General features: G+C 33.7%; 1 long non-coding RNA gene across 2 annotated transcripts in view; it reads left to right on the forward strand.

Moving 5' to 3' along the window:
* The window catches only part of LOC141417190 (uncharacterized), a 216,193-nt gene that overhangs the window by 84,468 nt on the left and 115,735 nt on the right, over positions 1-15,990 (forward strand). Inside the window, exon 3 of one of the 2 annotated variants that reach the window (XR_012441778.1) lies at positions 2,459-2,519. This is a non-coding gene — a long non-coding RNA (uncharacterized lncRNA). The remainder of the gene's footprint in view (positions 1-2,458; positions 2,520-15,990) is intronic. The other variant, XR_012441779.1, reaches the window with a different exon arrangement.

The raw sequence follows: 15,990 nt of genomic DNA on the forward strand, positions 1-15,990 counted from the left end.
CTTACTCTAAGAAATCTAGTAAGCCACCCACATTCTTCACTCAGTCAATATGCAATTTAAAGTGTGGGTGCAGGAGGATGAATATGGTGGAAATACTATGTACTTATGTATAAAAGTGGAAAAATGGAGACTAGTTGAAACTAGCCAAAGAATAGGGGATAAAAGAGAGTGATGGGGGGTGAATTTAACTAAGATATTGTAAGCACTTCTGTAAATGTCATAATGTTCCCCCAGTATGATAATAATATGATCAAAAAATTGCTGCTACTTTTCCAGGATAATATATAACATTTAAAATTTAATAAAAGATTTCTAATCATATTTACTATAAACATCCTAATCACATGTACTGCCACACTTTGCTACAAGAGGATCAAACATTTAAATACAAAACATTTCAGCTGGCCATTATGAAACATGCTTGCATTGCAGCACTTGGGAGGCCAACTGAATGGTTCAAGGCCAGCATGGGCTAAATCATAAGACAATCTCAAAAAAATGTTTATTTATTTGAGGAAAAAATTTCTTACTAAAAATGCTCAACCTCAAAGCAGGATTGAACTTTATCAGACTATCAACTCAAGCTAAATGCCTTTCAATATGCCTTCAAAAGAGTAAAAAAACGAGCCACATTTTCACCATTTCAGAGGAAAGGCTAAAAATGAGAAAGATGAAAGGAAAAATCAGAAAAACTTAGCAACAACAAAAAAATTAAAGGTGAAGGAAAAATAATAAAAAACATTACAAATAAAGAAAAAATAAGTCGTGGCCCCCAATGTTAAGTACAATCAACTGAAAATACCTCAGAAAGAATTGAAGAGAAGAATAAAACTGACAAAAAAAATGCAAGGAAATAGTATTGAATACAGATGAGAGGTAAGAATTACCATCCTGGGTAATCATAGATGAGAAGTCATATTTAAAAGCAGCTATAAAAACAGATGTGAAACTACACATTTAAAAAGCATACTGTTTACATGGGAAAATGATCTGCAATTACTAACTCTTACATTAGATCTTAAAAAATATTAAATTTGAGGAATTCTGAGTAATAGACTTAATGGTGAGTATGGAACTTGTTATTCCAAAACCCACAACATATCCTGAAAAAGAAAAAAATAAAAGGAAAGAAGGAAGGAAGGAACTATGCTAAACTCAGCTCTTGCTGTAACTAGAGGATGGAGAACTTCAAGGATTATGTGCAGTAAACAAAGATGGGGGCAAATTTACTATGTCAGAAAGTAGGTCATACACAAGAGAAAATAGAGCTAAGTCAAAAGGACAGCATCTGCTTAAGAATCTGTCCTTCCAAAGGGCTGGTGGAGTGGCTCAAGTGGTAGGAGCACCTATCTTCCAAGCGTGAGAGCTTGAGTTCAAAAAAAAGAATCTATCCTTCCATTGTTTAAATCTTGAACAATTTCCTAACTGTACTGGATTACACATATTCATGTTCCTATTCAAAATCAGTTATCAAAAATAAAGAGGCAGAAATGAGTAATCTTTGGGGGGGATAAAAATGTCATACAGGAATTTCTATAAAGAATGATAAAGCTTTTCAAAATTTATCATTTTATAACTACCAGTATAATAATTATTCAAAGCAATGCTCATTACTGAATGTCAAATGCTTAAATAAAAGTGTTGTGTGATAATATAATATTCATGCACTCTCAATTTAGAACCTCACACCAAATCCCCTTAAACTTCTAAAATTAGATGACCCCCACAATATAAACCTCTCATGAAAAAAAGAAACACCTCACAGGATGGAAAGATCTGACAGACCTCACCTTGAACCTATGCATTTATAAAACCAATAACAGGAAAACTTGATATCACTATCTACACTGTGGGCAGCAATAGCTGTTGCCAAACTTTTGAGCTGTACTATAGACGATACATTTTATCAAAGATGATTTCAAGAAATTAAAGGAAAACAAAGTCTCAGTTGAAGGAGCTCTGGGAAATAAACTGGAGCCTTCTGGTTTCAAAGCTAGGACGCGTAGGCCAGGCCAACGTAAAGGCTGTGTCACAGCCTTCTGTAGGTAACCTGTGTGTTAATGATTCTCCAGGGGTCTCCCATGGGCTATAATTTACATACTCAAAAATTTGGGAAAACATATTTTCTAGCTAACCTACATAATATAAACTACTACCTAAGTGAGTGCTTACAGGAAAATACTGCTTAATGAGTAATTACTCCTCGTGGATTTACCTTCTCTCCCCTCTTAGATTCTGAGCTAGGCATAGTGTTTTTCATACATCCATTGACAACACTAAGTAGATTTCTAGTCCCCAAATATTTACTGAAACACTGGTGGTGCTAATTGCATCATACTAATGCATTCCTTTTCCCACATAGAATTAGGGGATTCTAACTCAAATTGTCTATTCTCCCACCAACTTTAATTTTACCCTTTATTTTCCTCAGAATACTTCAACAGCATTTTTTTTTCAGCAGCTCAAAATACAACTGATTTATGAAGCCAACTTAGATCACGACAACTTTATTCTAGCTGGTAAGTAATTCATTTTTTGGATATTAACGATGGACTTCATTTTATCCTAACCATTATGTAGTTGAATGAAAAATTATGTATCCTCATAGTATCTATAATATTTTGCACATCTGAAATTTCTAGGTCCTTTTTTAACTCAGGTTTAAGGCTATAAATCTTAATGATAAAGTTATAAGAAGTACTTAGATTTTATTGTAATAGCTGGGAAGGGAATATGGGGAAGAAAAACAAAGCAAATTGTATGGCTGTTTCATAAATGTTTTGCATAATCATAGCACCTCAATGAGGAAGTTATCACAAGTCTAATTTTCTAAAGAAATAAACAGTGATTAAGAAAGATATAGCAATTCTCTCTTGGTCATATGAGAGCAACTGAAAATCTTAAGTTCAAATTCTGGCAGAATCTGTCATCTTTTAACCACATCGCAATGTGGTGAAAAAATAGCTTTTGTGAATCTGGGAGTGGATTGTCTAGTTTTGGTGGAGTGTTCTTCAGATAACTGCCTCTTACACAATCACAAATGCACTTTAACGTACTTTAAACTCAAGATTCATGTCTGCATACATTCCTATTTTGTTGAATAAATGAAATTCCTGGAGTCTGTAAGTATGTACTGTTCTTGGACTTGAAGATCGCGTGTACTAGAGGATATTTCAGGTATCTTTGCTCTACTCTGAAAAATTCTAGGATACATTCTGCAACCAAAGACGTTGCTTCTTCAGCCTCAGTTTAGAGGACAATTTCATTACTTTGTTAATCACGTTCTCCAAATTGTTTTAATCTCACATTTGCAACTATATCTCTAAATGTCTTGATCACAATGAGAGGCAGCTGATACAGATAAATTACCAAAATAACCTTTTGCTGAAGTTGTTAACATGATTGATAGGAGTCATTATGTAAGTTAGAGATCATTATGTTTTATCGGTAAAATGAGATTTTCCCAACAAGCCACATCAGGCAGTCTCTGAAATGGACAGTATTCTTCATAGAGATAGTAGTGAGTCACCTATCTGGATGTCTGAGAACTTCAGTGTGTATCCTTTAAGAGGAAGAACTATGAGCAGGAGCCTAGAAATAATGCTGTACAACAGTGGTTCTCAGACTTATGTGCACCTTCAAACATTCCATGGAGCTTTCGAATTGCTGGGCTCTGCCTGTAACTCAGTAGATGACCCTGACAATTTTCATCTCTAGAAAATTTCCAGATAATCTAATGTGGCTGGTCTGAGATTATTCTCTGACAAGTACTTCTTTAAACTAATTCTGTTTAGACCACAGGGTCTAGAGTCTGGGATTGAAACCTCAGTTTTAAACTCCTCTCTTTCATGGAGGGATTCAGGTAAATTTGTTGAACACATGGAAGTATAGTTACTTCATCTGCCAAATAGGATCAAAAAATTGGATGAGTGATGACAAGAACAATGCCAGACCCATACTAAAAATTTACTAAGTAATAGTTACTGTTTTTATCCTCTGAGAACTCTTAGGTTCTCATACTCTTAGGTTTTCACTGTCAGGAATGAAATGAGATTACATCAAAAATCTGCAGGGTCTATCCCAGTGATGATGGTCTGAAATAAACCTGTAGGAAGAACCTGCCAATAAACTCACAAAACTTTATTTCTCATAGACACTTTATCTTCCATCACTCATTGATGGAAATATAAACCCAGAAAACTGAGGTTCACTAACACCATGTCAGTGCCATGTTCCCAGCATTATGTTAGCTCTCTAACACCAGAAGCCAGTGGATTCACACATAGAGGTCACTGGCTTGGTTTGGACATTCATTAGGAAATGTATGAATGTGCTATGCTAGCTATAGGTCAGGAAATATGATAAAATTTCCTTTTGTGTAATTAAATTTCTGAGGTGTCTCTTCACCCAATCTGACTGTGGTAGAAATAAATACCCAAACTCACACTGTCTTGGTGGCCACACAAAATACTCTATGGTTTTCTTCTTCTTAAGAATGAGAAGAAAGAGTAAGGGGTAAAGTAGCACAAATGCAAGAGATTGGCAGAGTTGAAACCAAAATGCATAACTTTGTCTTTTCTGACTTTAATAAGAAGTTGAAAAATGTATTTGTTATATCCTTAAACAAGTTAATCAGAAGAATTCTCAATATTAGATTTGCTTGTCATCACACAGAAACCAAAGCCAGTATACTACTGCATCAAAAGTTATTTTAAACACACTTTATTTTCCAGTTAGTTCATTTTAGAAGACGTAATTGTATGATTTTTCTGCTTTTACATTTTCTTCATTGTTAGTGAAACATTTTCTCTCAATTAATCAAACTGCAACATTACCAAAACTTCCACATACAGAATGGGAAATTTCTACACATCTCAATAACTATTTTGGACACTTGCAGTTAAGCACATTAAGATGCTTATTAGTGGAGAGTTGTGGAATGAGCCTCAATTAGTGAATTAGACTGTATTCATTACACTTCACCAAATGCTTATTAACAGATTGTTTGATATTCTTTTTCCTGCCTATAATAGAAAAAAAAAAAAGAAACGAAACAAAAGTAGGGTTTTACTGAGGAGCTAGACTGTCTTAGCAGCAATATGGAAATGAAGTCACATGATAGTCATTTTGTTAACATCTTACAGGAGTAAAAAGCTCTTGTAACTTTTATCAGTAAGACAGTGTTTGGAACAAGCTATTAGAAGGACAGCTAATTCTTCCATGCCTCTAGGGGGATCATTTGGCATACATATATGCCAAATATATATATCTATGCCAAATATATATATATTTTTTAATAAAGGTCTTTATTTAAAAGAAAGAAAAGATCTATTTAAAAAACGGAAGTTCTATTTCTGTGAAAAACTGAACTCATTTGATGCTTATTTTTTCTAAAGGATACTCAGATAACCTCACCAAACCTTTATTTTTAGAACGCATAGCAATCTAAAGTGCTTCCATTCAAACTTCCTTCACTTTTTTTTCTCACTCATGGCAGAATTCCAAAAGTTCTCTGAGCCTTTCCAGCTCCCTCCTGGTTTTGTCTGATTAAAGTCTTTCTTCTAATGAAATCTTTATACATTTAAATGCCATTTTGGTGTCTGGTTCTTGAAAAACCCAGACTAACACAATAAACAAAGTTTAAAGCAACAACAAACCTAGACAGTTTCTCAATGAAAAGCATACTTTAACTCCGAAGAAGGAAAGATGGAGCTAAAGCAGGGGGAAGTTAGCAAATCTGTTGCGGAAATATTAGATTTCCCAAAACCATGTGTGCATATATACACCCATGCAAATTGTCTTTAATATTAGACATTAAATAAATATTTTCTTGTATTTGGTATTGTGTAATTTAAGATAGTAGTATTTTTATATGAATAGCATATTTAATGTCAGAAAACATAAAAGAGATTGTGTAAAATAAATGAAATGTATAACATGTGACAAAAATATAAATATAAAATAGAGAAGCAATATTATATGTATAAGCTACATAAAATATGTAATTATTGACCCCCAATATAATAATAATTGATCATGATAATTATTACACTCTTTTAAAAACTATCTAAAAAAATAAAAGAAAAAACTAGATGACCTCTACTGATTCATATAAGGATCACTGGTGTTATCTTTATGATCTATTTTATATAAAAATTCACATTTCCAATTTTTAACATAAAGCACATAAAATTTGATATCTTGCTTGTATCAGTAAATGAAGCATATTAAACATGTCTATTGGAGACACTTTTAAATTCTTATAAATTCTATTAATGAACTTGTATCAGCCACTGCTGAACAAAATTATCTGGCACTGTTTTTGGTGAGCGCCACTCACATTTCTTTCTGTTTCCTGCAAGCCTCCTCCAGGCCTCAGCTAGGCACACCAGACCCAAAGGGAGCCCCTTCACCCGCTCATGAGAAGCCTAAGATACAGCATGGGGCAAAACAATTGAATCAAAGATTGCCTGTTCTGTTGAGATAATTTCTCTCAGAAATTCAAATTAAGAGAGAAAGAAGTTGACAACTGTGGCACATGCATGTGAAAACTCATGCTGCTGTAGACAAGGGGGGCCTTATTGTCCATGGATTAGCTTTATTTATGGAAATCTTAAAGAAAGAATAACAACAGCAGCAGCAGGCATCAGTAACCACTGTGGTAACAATCATACTCGCATAGAACAGGAGACATACTCTTATATTTACTTCATAAAACAGGACCGCCCTGTCTCAACAAAATTCCAATTTTAAGTTGCCTCAGACACCCTGTCTTCCATCTACAGAGCTCTCTCAATGTACATCTATGAGGCTATGTATAGCTGCCTTGTCAATCAGAAAAAACTCCAATTTTGGATCCCTGTTATCACTTGAGTAAACTTGAGTATGTTCCTGGGTCAGGAAACAAGAAAAGCCCTGAATACAATACTCACTGTACATATTTAACCAAGTAATTTATCCTGCCGCATCATCTATAAAGCAGAAAGTAAAAGCCTCCTCACATTCTTTTGTTAAGATTCAATGTTATAAAGCTGCTGAAAATACTCTGAACAGAAGCAATGCTGATTCTCTCTCCTCAGCACCACAGAATTCCTGTAGTAAACTTTCTGATTGAATTTTAGTCATTCCCTTGCCATTCTGAAAATATTCTAAGATGCAAACTTGCAAATTTGGTTTGTGTCCTCTATTTTCTTCAAGTGTTGGCTTTGCACTTATAGCCCTAATTAAAATCCCAAGCTAGGAAAACATCAACTCCCCAAAGTCCTGCTCTAGCAGTTTACCTATTAATCTGTGGCACATGTTGGCTATTGTACACTGCGGCTTTTCATCCCTTCTTTCTTTCCCCATGAGGCAGATGTTTCAAAACATTTATCACCACTCCTACCATATCTTTATAGAGACAAGGAGGAAAAAAGAAGATCTCTGCTACTAATGATTGCCAATTTCTTCCAAATTAATTGTGAATTTCATCAAACTACAGGCTTTTGAGGAGAGGTTTTTTTTCCCACTGCCCTTGTCTAGGGTGTCAAATATTAAATTTCTTCTTGTTGTATTGTTTTGCTTTTAAATAAATAATTTTTTTCAACAACTCCTATAATAAACATGGTCATGTATCATTATAGTAGAGTGATATTTATACGACATAAGTAGAAATTATACAAGTATAATTTCAGAGAAACAAAAGGAATCAGAGAATATGAATCACATTTCTGCATTATGTGCTTCCTATGATGATAATGATGTTCTATTTTGTCTTCTATATTCTATGACCAGTCGTAGAAATCTTACTTATCTTTTCTCTGAGACATGTAAATCTTTTGCAAGAATAAAATAAAAACAAATCCTAATTACAGAGATTAATACATTAAGGCATAGAAAAATCAATGGAATTTTATTGGTGCCAAACTTGAAAACTCAGGTGCAGCTCCTGAAATTCAGTAAATATTTACATAAAACCTTTTGAGTTTCAGGCATTCTAGAAATTAAAGACAGATTAAAATGTTATTCTGATCATCATATTCTTTTTTCTAATTTTATATAACTTATTTTTGTTAGTTGAACTGGGGGGTACATTGTAACATTTACAAAATTTCTTACAATATATCATAGTTGAATTCACCCCCTCCATCATTTTCCTTGATTCCCCTTCCCCCATCCTGGAATAGTTTCATCAGGCCTCATTTTTCATCTCATCATATTCTTAATCAATGGAGGTGAGAGTCATGTCCTCAGAAGAATGAATACTTGATAATTCTATGGATGTGAGAAGAATTCACTGAATTTTCATGGTGAAAACAGAAAAACTTTTGTTATCTCAATGGTGTGTGGAGTGAGCCTCAATAGAGGGATAGATTTTCACTGGACCAAGTGTGAGGTATGGATGAGAACACAGTATGAGCAAAGGTCCGTCACTGTGAAATTCTGAGGATCAATTAAGCAAAATTTAAGGATAAAACAAATCAACACTATATAATTTTAAGTAGTGGCATTAATAAGACATAGTAATAAAAAGTGTGTGTATCTAACATATAACTAAGAAGATATTAAGCAAATGCAGCAAACAAACTCTGACAAAATATGAATGGACAAACAGTCATGGTGGGGGATGTGTACATACCTATAGAATTATAAATCTGCAAACTTAAAAAATAAAAAGCTTGTGTTTGAGTGGTTGTGGTTTATAAGGATTAAAAGAACTGAAGCAAAAGTAAAGCTAGATAAATCAAACTCAATGCTATATAATCATATTCTTGACTAATTACTCATAGAACCAAAAGGAATAATATGGTCACACTTCTTTTTAAAAGATTCCAGAGGCATAAATGGGGGAAACTGACCTTCAGACACAATAAAGCTAAAGGGATATTAGAAAGAAAGCCAATAAATGAATACAAATAAAAGATGATGGGGAACTCAAATAGGGAAATGAAAATAAAGACTGAAAAAAGGCAACTTGTATATGATATGTGGGTTTAATCAATGGGAAGTAGGATGAGGGAAGGAGAAGATAAATGTCACTCTGAAATACCTAGATTTGAGGCATAGGACAGTGTTTTATAAAACTTATGAATGCTAAGAATCACCTAGAAGAAATATCACTCAGTGTCCTGGGCTTCTAAGCATAGATCTCAGGAAGGACAATGTATAGGACAGTGGGTGATCTCTACCAATGCAAGAGGTTAAGAAACTTTCACATAGAAAAGGGTGTTGGCATTAATCAGTGAGAAACAAGGGAATAGAATGTGTCCAATACCATCTAATGATTTAATTAAGATGTGCCTAGAACTCTATGGAGAAATACTTGCAGGAGTATAGATGAAGGAATTCTTGGAACCTGGGACAGTGTTCAGAGCTAAAAATGTGGGTTTGTAATTCATTTGTGTGAAGGTTAAAGATAAGGTTGCATGACTTAAGGTATTTATGGGAATTAATGTACATCAATATGTACAAGTTCTACAACTGAATCTCAGGAAGAAGAATAGGGAATCAAAGAAAAAGAATTACATAACATCACAAATGTAGGTGTAAGTCTACCCATGTGATATCACAGAACAAAAAGAGAGATTTTGATATAAATATAGCACTTAAAACATGTAAAATGATGTTAGAAAAATAAAAGATACTGTATTGCAGTGACTTAACTAGGCAATGAGGATGCCTTGAAGATTTTGAAGAGGGAAGAATGTGGTGATAATGTGCTCATTCTGGGTTCGGAGGGCTGTATTTATAAGAAATAGAGACAGAAGATGGGACTTTTGTCCAAAGTTTGGTTGTGAAGATACAGAGTTTGGAAAAGATGTTCAAGTGAAATTGTTTTATTAGCTTTCTCAGTTATTCAGTATAGGAGAGGCTGTGGTATGGCAATCATACTCCCTTTAGAACTGATGGATGTTGGTTCCCAGTTGTTGGAAAGGCAGCCATTAGACAGCACTTTGCTGTCAACACTTTTCAACATTGCATTGGCTGAAAAGAGTGGCTGTTGTCAAGGTCATGTTCCATCTATTGATCACCTACATCCAATAGCTGAACAATGGGTGTGAATAATGAGCCAGGCAACCTCTTCCTTGATCAGAAAACCTCTAAGTAGTCAATTTGATTTTCAAGTCCTCCAATAAGATGATTGAGAGCAGATGCATGCTAGAGATTTTGCCTCTTCCCAGGACAATCTGAATCCAGTGATCAGAAGACACATGTGTGTAAAGCTGTAGGCATCTCAGGCCAAACTTGTGGCAACTCTGAAATTCCATCTGCTGTGGAACTCCATGTGATGTTGGGAGGTCTTCACTGAGATTTTATCACTGTTGATCTATTCCATTTCCCTAATTCTGCATCTTTTATTCCTTCCACAGATGGTAATTCCAACACTACTCCCTAATACACTCCCTTCATGGAAATTTTGTCTCTGAATCTACTTCTTGGGGCATGTGACATATAACAGTGAGATGTTAGCAGACTTATTAGGACAAAATGGAAGGGATGAAGTTATGTCAAATGACTCACAATCACTTTAAGTTTGAACCACTTAAAATGAAAAAAACCTTACTTTTTCATCAAAACTCATCTCAATTTACATGTGTGCCCATATTTATTGGGCCATTACTCATAACAGTCAAGTTATGGAGTCAGCCTAGATTCCATCAACAGATGAATAGATAACAAAAATTTAACAAACATACACAATAGAATTGTCTTAGACATAAAGATGAAAAAAATCATGTCACTTTCAGGAAGATGGATGGAACTGTAGTAACACCAAGGTAGATTTGGAAAATATCTTATGTGAAGACTTTTCATTATTCCTTTTGGAAACCTATGAGTGATATTAACAGAAACCTTCCCTTAGTTCAACTGTCACAAGTACAGAAGGAAGAGGCAAAATTGGTAGAAAGGGTAAGGTTAGAAAGGTAATTTTGTTCTCATATTTGACTCTTTTCTTATATTTTTTTACAAATTATTTAATCCCCTAATAATTCTATTAGGTGCACTCTATTAACTGCTGCCTGCTCCTCATATAAATCTGAGAAGCAGGAAAATCATCTGTTTAAGAATATTCTTAGCACATTTTTATAATCCTTTTTATACTTGACACACTTCATAGTGTCAGTGATTAGAGATCAATGGAATACATCAAAAAAGATTATAGAGCCACTAATACCTCAAACAAATTGTTTTTATTTAGATATGTACATTTCTCAGACAAATCATTATTTTCTTCTTATATGCTTGATATCTCCTAGTCTCTGCTTCATGGAAAATACCTCTGTTTACCTAGAAGTTTTTCTCCTTCAATGACCCCTTTTATTCATTCTTCTATCCATATAACTTTGAAAATAAAATATATGTAATGCTACTTTTAAATACTTCAATACATTTTGCTTTATTTTTAAGAGAATGTGTAGATTCTACACAAAGTGACTTTCTACCCACTCTCTTTCCATCCTGTAGTAAAGGATGGAATTCCACATGTCACACATCAGTAATATAAAAATAAACACATCAGTAATATAAAAATAAACATATACCACTGAAACCCCCTACTTAAGTGGGAAAACATTATTATTACAGTAGATACTTATTGAGTGTTTACTTACAGCCAAGACTGAGGTCAATATTTCAGAGATTTTTCTTATATTTTTACATATCTATTAATTTCCCTGTTTCATTAATAAGGTAAATAGGTCTAAGAATATTTAAGTAACTTGTCAATTCAACTCTAGAGCTATCCTCTGTTCGCTTTTTTTCAGAATGACCCAAACCATATCACTTTTAATTTCTACCAAAAAAACTATTGTTTTTCATCAAAAATTCATCTCCATTTAACTGCATACTCATATTTATTAGCAACCTATTCACCATCTCTAAGTTATGGAATTGGTTTAGGTGCATATCAGTGAATGAATTGAAAAAGGAAATATGTATATAGATACAGTAGAGTATTATTTATCCATAAAGAAGAACAAAATCATGTCTTCTGAAAGAAAATGTATGAAACTGGATATCATCCTTTTAAGTGAAATAAACCAGACTGAGAAACAAAAATATCACGTTTTCTCCCATATGTAAAATCTAGAGGGGAAAAAAATTATGAAAGTAGTCAGAGGGCTATTAGAGTAAATGAAAGGAATCAGTGGGAAGAGAGAGGGGGATAAGTGAGGGTAATGGGGATAAGTGATCAAAATACATGAATGTATGAGAATTTCACAATGAAACCCATTATTTTGCACAATTTATATACATTGACACAACATTTTAAAAACTCAACTGACAATTACTGTAGGAACAGTCCATAAGTCTCCAAGGAAAATTTTAATCCTCCTTCCCCATGACCAATTGACCTACACTATTCTATCAAAATATTTCATCTCTTATTTGGCTGTTTACCAGTAGATCACCAGTAGTTTATCAAAATAAACTTTTACAGAGGTCTAGATTCAGATAATCTTTCAAGTTAAAATAAAACATTTACCTGACTGCTTAGTGGGAAATATACTTTTCATTATTTATACCATGATCATGACCATTGAGGGTGTCCATGTTTAATCGACAAATACTCTAGTACATATTTTCCAAAAGCTTGTTTCCTCATTACTTAACTCAATACTTGTTTTGTCAGAAATATTCTATTCATCATTCAACATTCATAATACTCTGCAATAAAGTTGTTGATTACAGTTGATTTCCAGAGATTCAGAAACTTGAAAAATGTCTTGAAGAACTCTCCTATCTTCTCATCATTTCACCTGCCAATCAACTAGATATTTGAAGGGAGGATTTCATTAAGGAAAGTCACATGGGTCTGAAAATTCTGTTTGGAACTGTCACTAATTAAATCGCCTTAATCCTACAGAAGTTCTCAGCTGTGCAGTGAAGCTATTTCATATGAAACCCATAAGCCTGCTATTTAAATGCATACCTCATTATTATTATTTATTTATATCTAATTTATTAGCTGGGTGCATCTCTGTAGCCTCAGGGTATGAGTATTTTTAAGTTTAATTAAGAAACCCATTCAGTTTTATCACTCCCAATCAAACATAGAAAACAAGAACATAAACACAGGAAACACACACAAACACAAACATGGACAACCACAAATGGTCCAACCCACCAGTCAGTTAGCAAACTCATAGGAACTAGGAAAGACACATGACAAGAGATATGTAATTAGAAGACTGAAAATTTTAATCACTTAATTTGCTTTAAAGAAGATAGTAGAACCATATGGAAGAAATAACAAACTGAATAACTTGGCATACCAATTGTTCTACAGGCCATATGGAATCGCCATAGCAATAAAAACATAATCCTAATAACACTGAGATTGATGTTCTGATGTAGTCATCAACTCTGGCATTGAGCCAAGTACCCTTCTCTTCAAGAATTGGGAAGAAAAAGTAATCCTAGAGTTGAAAAGAATAAACTCTTCTTAAATGTATGTATAAAATGAAATGAATAACAGCAAGTGCTCATTGTGAGGCCATGAAGAGTGTTATAAAATAAGGGCATATTTAAAACTATGTCAAATATTGAGTTTCATTGAGAGTTAAAATTGTAATTGTCACATTATAGCTGTCGTCATCATCACTGTTGTCATAATCATCACTGTCACCGTTTTGATCATGAATTCCATTGATTTAAATCACAAGTAGAGTTTCAAAGATCTTGAGCATGGCAAGTTGGCTCATGCCTATAAGCTGAGCCACTCCAGAGGTAGATCTATCAGGAGGATCACAGTTCCAGGACAGCCCAGGAGAAAAATGTTAGCAAGATTGATATTACCCAACAAGCCAGGCAAGGTGGTACATGCCTCCGTTTCCAGTTCCTTGGGAGTCATAGGATTATAATCTGAGCACATTCCCAGGCAAAAATGTAAAACCCTATCTGAAAAATAACTGAAGTATAAAAGGGCTTGGGATGTGGCTCAAGTGTTAGAGGACCTGTTTAGCAAGCATGAGGCCCTGAGTTCAAATCCCAGTACCACCAAAAAAACAAAACAGAAGAAAATAATTTAAGTGTCTACTATCTTACCAGATAATAATACAAAGGTTATAATTTAAAGGCATCTTTATTTTTTATTGTATATATTTTTTATTTTTTGTTTTATTTTATTGTTTTTGTTAACACATCTTTAAATTTGAGATAGAACAACCTATGGATATAGTTTGAGCTTATTGGCTTTATTTACCACAGAAGACAGCACTAAGAACAATCTCTTTAAAGTTGTCTTTAATTCCTATTTGCTAATCCTTTTAGTGCCACTATACCACACAAGCAATATGGTAAATTTTACTTAAGTAGCTTAAATTGGCTAGATGTGAGATGAGGATAGGTCCTATCTTATGCTTAACAACCTTTTTCAGGGAATCATCAACCCATGTTTGGTTTTTTAAACAGTTTCTACTAGTGTTTCTTGCCAAACTCTGACCCTCTTTAAGCCTCCATGGCTTTCTCTTTTTGGAGACATGGCAGTGAGATGGGATGTATGTTCAAACATGTAGTTTTACATTCTGTTGGTAGTCTCCTCTAGTTTTCTTTATGTCAGGAATGATTACAACAAAATGCCAGTAGACAAGAAAAAAAGTAAAAATAAAGGAACATCTGTTTTGTGTTTTCCACCATTAGACCATTTGAAGTGTGAGATTTTTTCTGAAAGATCAACACTTTAGAAATCCTTCTGATGACAAACTGTGCCTACTTCCAGATCATGTGGCAGTAAAACACTATTACATAGCTCATCACACCCAGGATGAAATGTCGACTGTGAAATGTTATGATTTGTGTGTATATACAACATTTGTTTGGGGAGCCAAACTGACTTCTCTCTTAATTTGTTTCGACAAAAATGATCTCTATTTAATTCTCTGTAATCATCAACTCTTCTTTCTATCTAATAACTCTGTTTTACACAAAGCATTTGCCATACCTTGTTTTTCACCAAAAATCATCATCATGTCCTTAATTACTTACTGACATAGCTGTGTTGTGGTTTTGGACTTTCACACGTTAGCATGTACAGCATGGCTCATAAAGCTTAATGAGAGTAAGTTCATTAAATTAATCCCAATAATTAACAAACTCTCTGCCTGCTTCTCAGATGTCTAATTTGTGACACAAAGTTGGCAGATGTTTTCAACTGTGGAAACAGAATTGAATACAAAAACCGTTTTTGAGAAATGAAAACTTGTCTTTATTAGAAGTTCTTCATCAAATACACAATTTGTTGTGGATATACCTTAAGAAAGAGATTAATAAGCAATAGAAATAAAAATAAAATATTACGAATGTTGACCAAATAAGGACTCCTGATGGTAATTTTTCCTTCGTAAGATGTTTCTGAAAATAAAAGAAATCATCTTGCTTTCATATTTCAGTAATTCCATTTTTATGTGAAAGTACTTAATCCTGTCCCTTCCCAACAACTTCTACTCTATATTGCAGACTTAAATATTTTCCTAAAATGCTTCATTTACTGGAGACATTTGTTATATTTCCAAAAGATATATTAAGTGACATTTAGTGGTCAGTTTACTTATTACTTAAGGATAAATTTACTGCCCCCCCAAATGACTTTAAAATTCTGTCATGTGTCATATCCAAATCCCACTCAAATCTAAAGCACAGGTAATAAGGTAAAATAAATGCACTCCTTTGCATTCCTATCACTTGGAACTTATTTTAAATCCTTGTGATAGAGCACAGATTCTGGTATATGGTAGGTTGTCAACCAAGATGGTTGAATGAATCATAAGGTAAATCAGTAAAGTTTTTAAAAACAAATTCATGTTACTACTGTGCTCACTTTTCAATAGGCAATTTTTTCTGAAATTATACTATAGGTACATATGTATGTATATGGACATATACCCATATGTATAGTAATGTATATGCATATAAATATATATTTATATGTTTAACCATTTCCCCAGCAAAATGTTATCTAAATACTTATTAAACTGGAAGGGAAAAGCATTTTAATCCTCCTTGTTTGTT

Source organism: Castor canadensis, chromosome 15 (genome assembly GCF_047511655.1).
Source record: "Castor canadensis chromosome 15, mCasCan1.hap1v2, whole genome shotgun sequence".
Taxonomy (NCBI): domain Eukaryota; kingdom Metazoa; phylum Chordata; class Mammalia; order Rodentia; family Castoridae; genus Castor; species Castor canadensis.